The 15,081-nt window shown below is 39.0% G+C and overlaps 1 protein-coding gene across 3 annotated transcripts in view; it reads left to right on the forward strand.

Annotated features, from left to right (window-relative positions):
* Positions 1-5,543: 5,543 nt before the first annotated feature.
* Positions 5,544-15,081, forward strand: part of LOC110507192 (phosphatidylinositol 4,5-bisphosphate 3-kinase catalytic subunit beta isoform) — an 85,091-nt gene continuing 75,553 nt past the window's right edge. The window contains exons 1-2 of one of the 3 annotated variants that reach the window (XM_036964686.1): positions 5,544-5,963; positions 6,085-6,098. The gene's annotated coding sequence lies outside the window, so the exon portion shown is untranslated. Of the gene's footprint in view, positions 6,099-9,410; positions 10,515-15,081 lie in introns of those variants that run through there. The other 2 variants (XM_036964685.1, XM_036964688.1) reach the window with 2 other exon arrangements.

Here is a 15,081-nt window from a genome sequence, read left to right on the forward strand (position 1 = left end):
TACGTTTAGTAATGTTATAGTCACAATCAGTGTTATAGGTCAGATGTGGTTAGTAATGTTATAGTCAATCAGAGTTATAGGTCAGATAAGTTTAGTAATGTTATAGTCAATCAGTGTTATAGGTCAGATACGTTTAGTAATGTTATAGTCAATCAGTGTTATAGGTCAGATGTGGTTAGTAATGTTATAGTCAATCAGAGTTATAGGTCAGATAAGTTTAGTAATGTTATAGTTAATCAGTGTTATAGGTCAGATACGTTTAGTAATGTTATAGTCACAATCAGTGTTATAGGTCAGATGTGGTTAGTAATGTTATAGTCAATCAGAGTTATAGGTCAGATAAGTTTAGTAATGTTATAATCAATCAGTGTTATAGGTCAGATCAGTTTAGTAATGTTATAGGTCAGATCAGATTAGTAATGTTATAGTCAATCAGTGTTATAGGTCAGATCAGTTTAATAATGTTATAGTCAATCAGTGTTATAGGTCAGATCAGTTTAGTAATGTTATAGTCACAATCAGTGTTATAGGTCAGATGTGGTTAGTAATGTTATAGTCAATCAGAGTTATAGGTCAGATAAGTTTAGTAATGTTATAATCAATCAGTGTTATAGGTCAGATCAGTTTAGTAATGTTATAGGTCAGATCAGATTAGTAATGTTATAGTCAATCAGTGTTATAGGTCAGATGAGTTTAGTAATGTTATAGTCAATCAGTGTTATAGGTCAGATCAGTTTAGTAATAGTATAATCAATCAGTGTTATAGGTCAGATCAGTTTAGTAATGTTATAGGTCAGATCAGATTAGTAATGTTATAGTCAATCAGTGTTATAGGTCAGATACGTTTAGTAATGTTATAGTCAATCAGTGTTATAGGTCAGGTGTGTTTAGTAATGTTATAGTCAATCAGTGTTATAGGTCAGATGAGTTTAGTAATGTTATAGTCACAATCAGTGTTATAGGTCAGATGTGGTTAGTAATGTTGTAGTCAATCAGGGTTATAGGTCAGATCAGTTTAGTAATGTTATAGTCAATCAGTGTTATAGGTCAGATGTTGTTAGTAATGTTATAGTCAATCAGTGTTATAGGTCAGATCAGTATAGTAATGTCATAGTCACAATCAGTGTTATAGGTCAGATAAGTTTAGTAATGTTATAGGTCAGATCAGTTTAGTAATGTCATAGTCACAATCAGTGTATTAGGTCAGATCAGTTTAGTAATGTCATAGTCACAATCAGTGTTATAGGTCAGATGTGGTTAGTAATGTTATAGTCAATCAGGGTTATAGGTCAGATCAGTTTAGTAATGTTATAGTCAATCAGTGTTATAGGTCAGATGTTGTTAGTAATGTTATAGTCAATCAGTGTCATAGGTCAGATCAGTTTAGTAATGTTATAGTCAATCAGTGTTATAGGTCAGATCAGTTTAGTAATGTCATAGTCACAATCAGTGTTATAGGTCAGATAAGTTTAGTAATGTTATAGGTCAGATCAGTTTAGTAATGTTAAAGTCAATCAGTGTTATAGGTCGGATGTGGTTAGTAATGTTATAGTCACAATCAGTGTTATATGTCAGATCAGTTTAATAATGTTATAGGTCAGATCAGTTTAGTAATGTTATCGTCAATCAGTGTTATAGGTCAGATGAGTTTAGTAATGCTATAGTCACAATCAGTGTTATAGGTCAGATCAGTTTAATAATGTTATTGTCAATCAGTGTTATAGGTCAGATCAGTTTAGACATGTTATAGTCACAATCAGTGTTATAGGTCAGATGTGGTTAGTAATGTTATAGTCAATCAGAGTTCTAGGTCAGATAAGTTTAGTAATGTTATAATCAATCAGTGTTATAGGTCAGATCAGTTTCGTAAAGTTATCGTCAATCAGTGTTATAGGTCAGATGAGTTTAGTAATGTTATAGTCAATCAGTGTTATAGGTCAGATGAGTTTAGTAATGTTATAGTCAATCAGTGTTATAGGTCAGATCAGTTTAGTAATAGTATAATCAATCAGTGTTATAGTTCAGATCAGTTTAGTAATGTTATAGTCAATCAGTGTTATAGGTCAGATCAGTTTAGTAATAGTATAATCAATCAGTGTTATAGGTCAGATCAGTTTATTTTAGTAATGTTATAGTCAATCAGTGTTATAGGTAAGATATGTTTACTAATGTTATAGGTCAGATCAGTGTTAGTAATGTTACAGTCAAAATCAGTGTTATAGGTCAGATCAGTTTAGTAATGTTATAGGTCAGATCAGTTTAGTAATGTAATAGTCAATCAGTGTTATAGGTCATATCAGTTTAGTAATGTCATAGTCGCAATCAGTGTTATAGGTCAGATCAGTTTAGTAATGTTATAGTCAATCAGTGTTATAGGTCAGATCAGTTTAGTAATGTTATAATCACAATCAGTGTTATAGATCAGATCAGTTTTGTAATGTCATAGTCACAATCAGTGTTATAGGTCAGATCAGTTTAGTAATGTTATAGTCACAATCAGTGTTATAGGTCAGATATGGTTAGTAATGTTATTGTCAATCAGTGTTATAGGTCAGATCAGTTTAGAAATGTTATAGTCAATCAGTGTTATAGGTCAGATCAGTTTAGTAATGTCATAGTCACAATCAGTGTTTCAGGTCAGATGTGGTTAGTAATGTTATAGTCAATCAGTGCTATAGGTCAGATCAGTTTAATAATGTTATAGGTCAGATCAGTTTAGTAATGTTATAGTCAATCAGTGTTATACGTCAGATCAGTTTAGTAATGTCATAGTCACAATCAGTGTTTCAGGTCAGATGTGGTTAGTAATGTTATAGTCAATCAGTGCTATAGGTCAGATCAGTTTAATAATGTTATAGGTCAGATCAGTTTAGTAATGTTATAGTCAATCAGTGTTATAGGTCAGATCAGTTTAGTAATGTTATAGTCACAATCAGTGTTATAGGTCAGATCAGTTTAGTAATGTTATAGTCAATCAGTGTTATAGGTCAGATCAGTTTAGTAATGTTATAGTCAAAATCAGTGTTTCAGGTCAGATGTGGTTAGTAATGTTATTGTCAATCAGTGTTATAGGTCAGATCAGTTTAGTAATGTTTTAGGTCAGATCAGTATGGTAATGTTATAGGTCAGATCAGTTTAGTAATGTTATAGGTCAGATCAGTTTAGTAATGTTATAGTCAATCAGTGTTATAGGTCAGATCAGTTTAGTAATGTTATAGTCAATCCGTGTTATAGGGTCAGATCAGTTTAGTAATGTCATAGTCACAATCAGTGTTATAGGTCAGATGTGGTTAGTAATGTTATTGTCAATCAGTGTTATAGGTCAGATCAGTTTAGTAATGTTATAGTCAATCAGTGTTATAGGTCAGATGTGGTTAGTAATGTTATAGTCAATCAGGGTTATAGGTCAGATCAGTTTAGTAATGTCATAGTCACAATCAGTGTTATAGGTCAGATGAGTTTAGTAATGTCATAGTCACAATCAGTGTTATAGGTCAGATCAGTTTAGTAATGTTATAGTCACAATCAGTGTTATAGGTCAGATCAGTTTAGTAATGTAATAGTCAATCAGTGTTATAGGTCAGATCAGTTTAGTAATGTCATAGTCACAATCAGTGTTATAGTTCAGATGTGGTTAGTAATGTTATAGTCAATCAGTGTTATAGGTCAGATCAGTTTAGTAATGTTATAGGTCAGATCAGTTTAATAATGTTATAGTCAATCAGTGCTATAGGTCAGATCGGTTTAGTAATGTTATAGGTCAGATCAGTTTAGTAATGTCATAGTCGATCAGTGTTATAGGTCAGATCAGTTTAGTAATGTTATAGTCAATCAGTGTTATAGGTCAGATCAGTTTAGTAATGTCATAGTCACAATCAGTGTTATAGTTCAGATGTGGTTAGTAATGTTATAGTCAATCAGTGTTATAGGTCGGATCAGTTTAGTAATGTTATAGTCAATCAGTGTTATAGGTCAGATCAGTTTAGTAATGTTATAGTCAATCAGTGTTATACGTCAGATCAGTTTAGGTCAGATGTGGTTAGTAATGTTATAGTCAATCAGTGTTTTAGGTCAGATTAGTTTAGTAATGTTATAGTCAATCAGTGTTATAGGTCAGATCAGTTTAGTAATGTTATAGTCAATCAGTGTTATAGGTCAGGTGTGGTTAGTAATGTTATAGTCAATCAGTGTTATAGGTCAGATCAGTTTAGTAATGTCATAGTCACAATGAGTGTTATAGGTCAGATCAGTTTAGTAATGTTATAGGTCAGATCAGTTTAGTAATGTTATAGTAAATCAGTGTTATAGGATAGATCAGTTTAGTAATGTTATAGTCAATCAGTGTTTTAGGTCAAATGAGTTTTGTAATGTTATAGTCAATCAGTGTTATAGGTCAGATCAGTTTAGTAAAGTTATAGGTCAGATCAGTTTAGTAATGTTATAGGTAAGATCAGTTTAGTAATGTTATAGTCAATCAGTGTTATAGGTCAGATGAGTTTAGTAATGTTATAGTCAATCAGTGTTTTGGTCAGATGTGGTTAGTAATGTTATAGTCAATCAGTGTTATAGGTCAGATCAGTTTAGTAATGTTATAGTCAATCAGTGCCATAGGTCAGATGTGGTTAGTAATGTTGTCATCACCCACACATTTCACCCTATACCCATACAGTGCACTGGTTTTGGTCATCTCTGGCACACTATTGGTCAGTTCTGAGACAGCCAGTCCATCACCTCCTCCCTGGTTAACCAGAAGTTTCCTAAACTCACTCATGGGGTGTGTTCAGTATGACTGTATGCAACATTGAAATCAACGAAAAGGATACTGAACGACCAGTTGAAAATCATTGTTGGTGGCCCAGAGGGCGATTACTGTCTGGTGTTTGGTGGTGAGTTTTGCTATTTAAAATGGTCACACCAATATTAAATGAGGCGATACCTCGAAGCAAACGTACCTCAAAGGCTGTTGAAGAACGGTGCATACTTTTTTGGGAAACGTGTCGTTCAGTACAAACTGTCACATAACGTAGCAAACGTTAATTCCAACTGAACTCACAACCGTTCTCTGTCAATTATGTAACATGTCCTCATTTATATAAACAGGTCACCAGGAGGCGACACAGCTCTTTCATTAATGGTTACATTTCTCCCTGCAGAAACAGTGGACTGCTGTATCAGACCAAATACATACTTTTTTGTGCGTTTTGTCACTGTGCTTTTCAAAATGATAAATCCGAGACAACACCACCACTTGACAACAGGTCAACTTGCTGCCCTTTCAGTTGATGAGGCAACTGACTGTTGCATGGTGCAGGCATTATAACATTATTAATAACTAAAATTCCTCTGGTTTACTCTATGAGACGCTTTAGATCAAAACCATGATGAACAATGTAGCCTAGTTTAATGTGAACCATTAGCCTCAGTGGGCTTAGCTATAGATGAATGCACTGCCTTTACTGTTATTGACATACAAAATAAGGCATAGTGTACCTATTTGTTTTTAACACCGCCTCACAACCAGGCAGGCACTGACTGTCAGAGAAAACCCAGTTTAATGACCGCCTCAAGTCAACACGCGACCCCCTCACCAAACGAATGCATCGGGGATAATCGACGCGCCTTTGGCAACGTTGGAATGAATGTTTCAACTGGCAAATTCAACTCGGGTTTCTTTACCTTCATCTCAATTAGTTGGAGAGGTTTCAGAAATGTGTGTTTCCGGGTGAAATCTCGGCCCCGAAGTTTCATGCTGAAGATATGAAGATAGGGGAAGCAAAGCCGGCTGAGTACTAGGCGACTGCAAGAACAGTGTAGGCTACGCAGGGAGGGGGAGAGACCGAACGGGAGGGATAGAAGAAAAAAGCGAACAGCACCCGAACTGTGCGTGGTTCACCTTCTGAAAAACAGGAAGACAACGCCGATCAGCCCACCTGGCCGCATTGTCCTGCGAGGAGAAGACAGAGGTTTCTCACGGCTCATCTTGTCACGCATATTTTAAAGCCTAAATATCGTTATTGTGGATTCAATCGAGAGAAAAAAAATACTTTTAACTATACCTATTTGACATTCTCCTATTCCCAACAGGAGTGTAACTCAAGGTAAGTCCCTGGCACACTTCCGTCGCTATCTCGAATTAGTAGGCTAACCTACATGGAGTCAGTGAGTACGTCGACCGAGGTGGACTTGAACTGCTACGTTGTATCTACACCTCACCTAGATGGTTGTTTGAATTGATCGTCTACATTTCCACTTTTGTCGTGTTTTGAAAATATTAGTTTCTTAATTTTGTCAAACAATAGGCAATGTTTCGAAACGAGTTTCATGATTGGTTTGCTCTCAGGGCACCCAAGGGTACATTCTGCCTTATCCCTAAGGGTTATCATCCGTAAGTATCGTCCACAACTAGGACCATGTGAACGACAAACCCTCCGAGTTATATAGACTATGCCAAATATCCTCAGATTGTAGTCGTTTTTAAATATGGGCCTTTGAAAGCAGCGATATGTTTTGGTCTCACAACTATGATGCAATGTATTTAAGATGCGGTTGGGTGTCGTTTTTAGAATTTTATTTGGTGACTTGCCATTAATAAAATCTCGGGCTTGGCGCACTCGTTTACCCCTATGCACCCGGTGTAGCTTACTCCTAGTGTATTCTGCTGCTGCAGTTCCCCTCATTTTTATCTCAGGCTATACAAAACTCTAGGCTACGGATGACACGATGGGGACATGTTTAGGCTACACTTGGTACCATTGCTATTCTTTGCTGTTGGTCATGTCAGGAGTTATTTGGTATGTTCTCTATGCCAAACTGAAGGGGATGTTGCAGGAACATTGACAGAGTGGTAAAATAAGGCACGTCACATCGACGTTTGCCCCACTGTAGTTTATATTTAAACTCAGACGTGACGTTATGTGTAGAACCGGGAAGTTTTTGGAGAGGACGGGTAGAATTGAGTGGTTAACTCGTTTCAGGAAAATTAATGAATAGCACACTGTTTGTCATTTTCGCCAGGCCTATGATTTTTGCTCCACTTTGTCTGCGTGTAGGCCTGCCTACACTTGGATAGGCTAACTCCGAGCACACTTGGTGACAAACAACATATGCCTAGGACAATGATGTCTTTGAGACGTTGATATAGTTATTGCCAAGCCAATGTGATGGCACACCTTACCTGTCCTTAGATATATTAGTGAATTAAGTGACACAATTTTAGATGTACTTTAAATTATATTTGATACATGCTCAAACTTGCATGAGCATTAGAATGTATCTCTCAGATTCTCTCAAAGCTGCAATATAACTTTTGGGGCAAAGACCAAACTCACAGAATTGTAAGTTATAGATCTGTTATTCTCATTGAAAGTAAGTCTAAGAAGTGGTAACTTTGTTATCTGCGCTATGCTTCCCGGTCTTAACTGTAATTTCTGCACTTTCTTTCTTTCGGTTTTGTACAGCTGAAAACACATTATTTTTGGTTATGGAGAATATATTTCAGAGGTTTAGAAGGTACAATGATTCTCTAAGATAAGACAATGGAAATTACACCTGTTAGAACTCAGACATGTTTCTCTCTCTTTACCATCTCACCCCAACACACACACAATCCCCATTCCTCTATTATTGTCTAAATTATCATTTGATTCAGGCGTGTGTGTTTACAGCAGCCTGGCGACACCAAGTCAGTAAGCTTCCCAGCGGGACGAGACGAGGGAGGCATGATGTCAGGGGACCGTCAGAGACACACACAGGAGTGTGCGTCTAATACAGTATCTGTGGCTATGAGAGCCAATTACACACACAGCCCCCCCGGAGCACTAACACACGGGTCTGGGGGAGAGGTGGTGGTGGTGACTGGAGCCATGAATGGAGCAATTCTCTCAATCATGTGAGAGAGAGCTCTGTGCTTCCGAGGGGACAATTTGTTTGCATAAACACTTAATACACATATTTGACTTATTTACGATACAGTACTCAAACACACGTGGACACGCGCACACACTCATTGACCTCAGCACACTTCCACCACATGAATTCCTAAATGGCAATCATGCATGGTTTATCTATTGCCCTCTCACACAGACAGCTATAGTAGCCATTTGGCGTGTGCGCGAACACACACACTATATTAAGTGTGCGCCAAGACGGTGGCCATGACTGCGGAACTAATTATCGGTCAGAGTATTAATGCACTTCCTGCAAAGAAAGGTCAGAACTGTCTGTCTGACTGATGGTAGTAGACTATTGTAAATGTGTGTTAGTGTTTTTGTGTGCAGCCTCATGATTGCACTGTATTCAATAGTGCAGAAAGTGAGGATCATTAGCAAACGTGTCATGATTAAATTGACATTTGGATCTCTGATTATATAGATAATTATAAGTATTTGCCATTTACTGTAGCTGCTCATTGAAATGAACGGGTACTGATCAAATTAACTTGTATTTAGTTCTCTGTTGAAGGATAATGTTATTTTGAGTTGGTGTGATAGCCCTGTGGGAAACAGAGGAGATATTTTTAATAAGGCAGTGGGCCAGGCTGCCCAGTGTTGGGTGGGGCTGTTCTCAAGCCCCCTCTGAGGTAGTGGGGGGGGGGGGGCTGATAACACTGCTGACGTCAGTCTTCAGTCAACTGAACAATGCAGCCTTTTAGACAACCTGCTATTTATTCCACAACCAGGCCTCTCCTAAAAGTTATTATAAAATGACCTGGTCTCTTGGTGAAAAGTGATAGCTAAAAGGACTGATTCCTACTGTTCCTACCCCTTTAAAATTAGCCAGCCGTACTGGATGTGTCTCTCTCATCTGGACTCAATCCTCCAATCCAGTGGGGGTGTAATTGACATCCCATCCTCCATCTCAATGACACCTACTGGTGTGCTGCAATCTATCCCCTCTCATCCTTCTCCCCTCTCTTCTTCCTCCTCTCTATTCATTACAACAGATTTACTGTACTGAAACACCCTCCTTCAGGGACATGTACTCCCCACCTGCCTGTTTATACAATACCATTGAGGTCATGTGTGTTTGTACAGTAGTCAGTGTTCTTGTTGAATGAATGAGACATCTTCTAATATTGCTGCCACCCACCATCCTCAACTGTCCTCTTGCTCCTTAATTTTAACTGGTTCTCTGACACACACGCAAACACACACTTCCTGCTGTCACAGTCAAATGTAATCACCCCTCACAGCCGTTGATGGCTTGTGTAACATCCTCTCTGAAATCGGAAGTGAAGCCAGGAGTGTGTGTTGTGTGGAGCAGCTGTGTGTGTGTGTGTGTGTTTGGGGGGGGGGGGGGGGGGGGTGTCATGCCCCATCAAACAGTTGTATCCCCTGAGCCAAATACCTTCTGTGGCTTAATAGGCAGAAAGCTCTAGCATGCCCTCAGACGAGGTCACATGCATACCGAGAGATGCACTAGGTAGATATACAGTTGGTAGATTTATAGTAGGTATACAGTAAATAGATTTACACTAGATAGACCTCATATAATATTGAGCATATACAGGACATGCAGACACATAGGAAGTGTGACATGACCAGTGACTGAACCAGAGAGAACAGCAGCCTGATGGAATTCTCCACTTTCTTGCTTCACAAGCCAAGACCTGCAAAGGAATTCAGAGAGGAAGATGGGAGGAGGAGCGAGGAACATCGGGTGAAAGAAAGGGGCTGAGCAGTTCAGCTACAGTATGCAGGCAATAATAAAGGAGTACAGAAGGGATATATTGAAACAAAAAGAAAGGAAGATGATTTTGCAGTATTAGTTTGCTGTGAAGGAGAGAGGAAATAAGAGTTGAAAAGGTTGAGCGATCGATGGAATGAAAGAAAGACTAAGTAGATGCAGAAAGGTACAGAAAGAATAGATCTAGTTTTGAATGGAGGTTTACTTGGTATAGAACAGGCCTGGTCAAAGGTCGGCCCTGGGGCCGTATGCGACCCACGACCTGATTCAATACGGCCCGCGGAATCATACTCTGACAGTCTGAAACCCACGTCACCGTTACAAATTGTAGCTAGCTAGAAATTGTGCAAAATGAGTTTTTCAAAGAAAAGGAAAGTAGACAATGTAGGGTGTTCCAGCAAGAGTGGACATCGAAATATGTATCTATTGAGGGATCAGGGAAGGCTATGTGCTTAGTGTGCAAAGAGAGCAACTTGTTACGACACTTCCAGACGAAGCATGCAGGGAAAGATAGGAATATGTCTTCTGAGCAGAGGGCAAGTTCATCAAAAGAGTTGCTGTCTCAGTTGCAAAAGCAGCAAGGACTTTTTACAAAACGGCATTCGGCAAACGGAGTTGCGAGAGCTAGCTATGTACATGTCCACAAAATTGCTAAACATAGCAAGCCATTCGCTGAGGGCAAATTCATTAAAGAATGTTTAATTGACTCTGCAGCAATACTTTGCCCCGACAAGAAAGAGCTGTTTGAAAAAGTTTCCCTGTCAAGACGATCAGTAACACAGCGTGTTGAGGACATCGCAGAGAATATGGAACAACAGTTGGAAGACGAGGTAAAATATTTCACCTATTTCTCCTTGGCCCTGGATGAGAGCAGTGATGCACGTGATACAGCACAGTTGTTGATATTCTTACGAGGTATAACCCCAGACTTTGAAATGACAGAGAAGCTTCAGTGCAGTCAATGAAGAGCACAACCACAGGGAAAGATTTATTGGAGGTTAATAAGTGTGGCAAAGCAGGGACTGAGTTTAAAAGTTATCCAATGTGACCACTGATGGTTGCCCAAACTTGACAGGAAAAAACGTTGGTCTTTTGAAAATGATACAAGATCAAGTAGCTGAGCTGAACCCAGATCAGATTTTATTTTATCCTGCATTGCATTATTCATCAGGAGGTGCTCTGTAAATGTGTTCTGAAAATGAGCCATGTTGTGAATACAGTCACTAAAGTGATAAACTTCATAAGAGCAAAATCACTGTTGGAAGAGACAGAGTCGGGTCATGCAGATCTCCCCTACCTCACAAATGTGAGATGGCTGAGTTTGGGGAAGGTGCTTAAAAGGGTGTGGGACCTGAAGTCAGAGATTGCTGAGTTTTTGCAAATGAAAGGAAAATATGTGGATTTCCCTCAACTACAAGATATAGAATGGTTAGCTGATTTTTGCCTTCACATCATGGCCCTTATAAATGAACTGAATTCCAAACTATAAGGGAAGGGCCTTTTTGCCCTTCAGATGTACAGCCTTGTCATAACCTTCAAGGGAAAATTACTCCTCCTGGCCCCCCAAGTAGAAGCCAACAATCTCACCCACCTTCCGACACTACTAGTGTGTTCCCTATCAGATGACCAGCGGGAGAAGTATACATCCCTGCTGTGTGCTTCGAACTGAGTTTTCTCATCGTTTTGAGGATTTCAAAGTGTTGGAAAATGTCATGCTGTTGGTTTCCTCTCCTTTCACCTTCAATGTGGATAACACTCCCACTGACCTGCAACTTGAGCTTATTGATCTTCAGTTTGACGCAGTGATTGTTTTTGAATCGTTCTCCAATGTCACTGACGAGGTTCTATGCATCTCTCAATGAGCAAAACTTTCCAAAGATCAGGAGTCATGCTCAGAAGATGTTTGTACTGTTAGTTTGACGCAATGTATGTGAACGGACATTTTCAGTGATGAAATATAACACGTCAAGACACGTCATCTCTTACATCTCTCACCTCTCAGCAATCCTGCTCATAGCGACGTCAGAAACTATACCTGACTTCACTGCTCTAGTCAAAGCCCATCAGAGACTTCACTCCTCACACTGATTGAGTAGTTTAAATGTAATGTTGAGCTCTCCCGCTTTCTTGTGTTTTTGTGCGTACCCATTATCAAGAGTTCTATCTGTGGTGCTGAATGCATACAGTGCCTTGCGAAAGTATTCGGCCCCCTTGAACTTTGCGACCTTTTGCCACATTTCAGGCTTCAAACATAAAGATAGAAAACTGTATTTTTTTGTGAAGAATCAACAACAAGTGGGACACAATCATGAAGTGGAACGACATTTATTGGATATTTCAAACTTTTTCAACAAATCAAAAACTGAAAAATTGGGCGCGCAAAATTATTCAGCCCCTTTACTTTCAGTGCAGCAAACTCTCTCCAGAAGTTCAGTGAGGATCTCTGAATGATCCAATGTTGACCTAAATGACTAATGATGATAAATACAATCCACCTGTGTGTAATCAAGTCTCCGTATAAATGCACCTGCACTGTGATAGTCTCAGAGGTCCGTTAAAAGCGCAAAGAGCATCATGAAGAACAAGGAACACACCAGGCAGGTCCGAGATACTGTTGTGAAGAAGTTTAAAGCCGGATTTGGATACAAAAAGATTTCCCAAGCTTTAAACATCCCAAGGAGCACTGTGCAAGCGATAATATTGAAATGGAAGGAGTATCAGACCACTGCAAATCTACCAAGACCTGGCCGTCCCTCTAAACTTTCAGCTCATACAAGGAGAAGACTGATCAGAGATGCAGCCAAGAGGCCCATGATCACTCTGGATGAACTGCAGAGATCTACAGCTGAGGTGGGAGACTCTGTCCATAGGACAACAATCAGTCGTATATTGCACAAATCTGGCCTTTATGGAAGAGTGGCAAGAAGAAAGCCATTTCTTAAAGATATCCATAAAAAGTGTTGTTTAAAGTTTGCCACAAGCCACCTGGGAGACACACCAAACATGTGGAAGAAGGTGCTCTGGTCAGATGAAACCAAAATTGAACTTTTTGGCAACAATGCAAAACGTTATGTTTGGCGTAAAAGCAACACAGCTCGTCACCCTGAACACACCATCCCCACTGTCAAACGTGGTGGTGGCAGCATCATGGATTGGGCCTGCTTTTCTTCAGCAGGGACAGGGAAAATGGTTAAAATTGATGAGAAGATGGACAGAGCCAAATACAGGACCATTCTGGAAGAAAACCTGATGGAGTCTGCAAAAGACCTGAGACTGGGACGGAGATTTGTCTTCCAACAAGACAATGATCCAAAACATAGAGCAAAATCTACAATGGAATGGTTCAAAAATAAACATATCCAGGTGTTAGAATGGCCAAGTCAAAGTCCAGACCTGAATCCAATCGAGAATCTGTGGAAAGAACTGAAAACTGCTGTTCACAAATGCTCTCCATCCAACCTCACTGAGCTTGAGCTGTTTTGCAAGGAGGAATGGGAAAAAATGTCAGTCTCTCAATGTGCAAAACTGAAAGAGACATACCCCAAGCGACTTACAGCTGTAATCGCAGCAAAAGGTGGCGCTACAAAGTATTAACTTAAGGGGGCTGAATAATTTTGCACGCCCAATTTTTCAGTTTTTGATTTGTTAAAAAAGTCTGAAATATCCAATAAATGTCGTTCCACTTCATGATTGTGTCCCACTTGTTGTTGATTCTTCACAAAAAAATACAGTTTTATATCTTTATGTTTGAAGCCTGAAATGTGGCAAAAGGTCGCAAAGTTCAAGGGGGCCGAATACTTTCGCAAGGCACTGTATATCATATCGTATCTGGATGTGATTTACAGTAGATACAGTTGAAGTTTACATACACCTTAGCCAAATGCATTTAAACTCAGTTTCACATTTCCTGACATTTAATCCTAGTAAAAATTCCCTGTCTTAGGTCAGTTAGGATCACTACTTTATTTTAAGAATGTGAAATGTCAGAATAATAGTAGAGTGATTTATTTCAGCTTTTATTTCTTACATAACATTCCCAGTGGCTCAGAAGTTTACACACACTCAATTAGTATTTGGTAGCATTGCCTTTTAAAGCAGCAGCTACTCTTCCTGGGGTCCAGCAAAATTAAGGCAGTTTATACAATTTTTTAAAACATTACAATACATTCAGATTTCACAACAATGTGTGCCCTCAGGTCCCTACTCCACCACTACCACATATCTACAGTACTAAATCCATGTGTATGTATAGTGCGTATGTTATCGCATGTGTCTGTGCCAATGTTTGTTGCTTCACAGTCCTGCTGTTCCAAAATGGTTTTTTTTCTTCTGTTTTTTAAATCTAATTTTACTGCTTGCATCAGTTACTTGATATGGAATAGAGTTCCATGTAGTCATGGCTCTGGGAAACACACAGTACTACATATAGTCTACTCTGGACTTGGGGACTTTGAAGAGACCTCTTGTGGCATGTCTTGTGGGGTATGCATGAGAGTTCGGGCTGTGTTCCTGTAGTTTAGACAGACAGCTCGGTGCATTCAACATGTCAATACCTTTCATAAATAAATAAGTCCATCTCTCCTCCACTTTCAGCCAGGAGAGATTGACATGCATATTTATTCATATTAGCGCTCTTTGTACATCCAAGGGCCAGCTGTGCTACCCTGTTCTGAGCCAATTGCAATTGTCCTAAGACCTTTTTTGTGGCACTTGACCACATGACTGAACAAAGTGCGACAAAACTGGGGCCTGTAGGACCTGCCTTGTTGATAGTGCTGTTAAAAAGACAGAGCATCACTTTATTATAGACAGACTTCTCCCCATTTTAGCTACTGCTGCATCGATATGTTTTGACCATGACAGTTTACAATCTAGGGTTACTCCAAGCAGTTTAACCTCTCTAGGGGGCGTGGGACGGTAGCATCCCACCTGGCCAATATCCAGTTAAATTGCAGAGCGCCAAATTCATAAACAGAAATACTCCTTATAAAAATTCATAAAATATACAAGTTTTATACATCGGTTTAAAGATGAACTTCTTGTTAATCCAACCACGGTGTCAGATATCAAAAAGTCTTTACGGCGAAAGCATACCATGTGATTATCTGAGAACGGCGCCCAGCAGACAAATCATTACAAACAGTTACCAGCCAAGTAGAGGAGTTACACAAGTCAGAAATAGCGATAAAATGTATCACTCACTTTTGATCTTCATATGGTTGCACTCACAAGACTCCCATTTACTCAATAAATGTTTGTTTTGTTTGATAAAGTCCCTCTTTATATCCAAAAACCTCAGTTTCGTTCAGTAATCCACAGGCTCAAAGGCAATCAAAACAGCAGACAAAAAAATTAAAAAAATATCAGTAAAGTTCGTAGAAACATGTCAAACAATGT

Source organism: Oncorhynchus mykiss, chromosome 27 (assembly GCF_013265735.2).
Source record: "Oncorhynchus mykiss isolate Arlee chromosome 27, USDA_OmykA_1.1, whole genome shotgun sequence".
NCBI classification, from domain to species: Eukaryota; Metazoa; Chordata; class Actinopteri; order Salmoniformes; family Salmonidae; genus Oncorhynchus; species Oncorhynchus mykiss.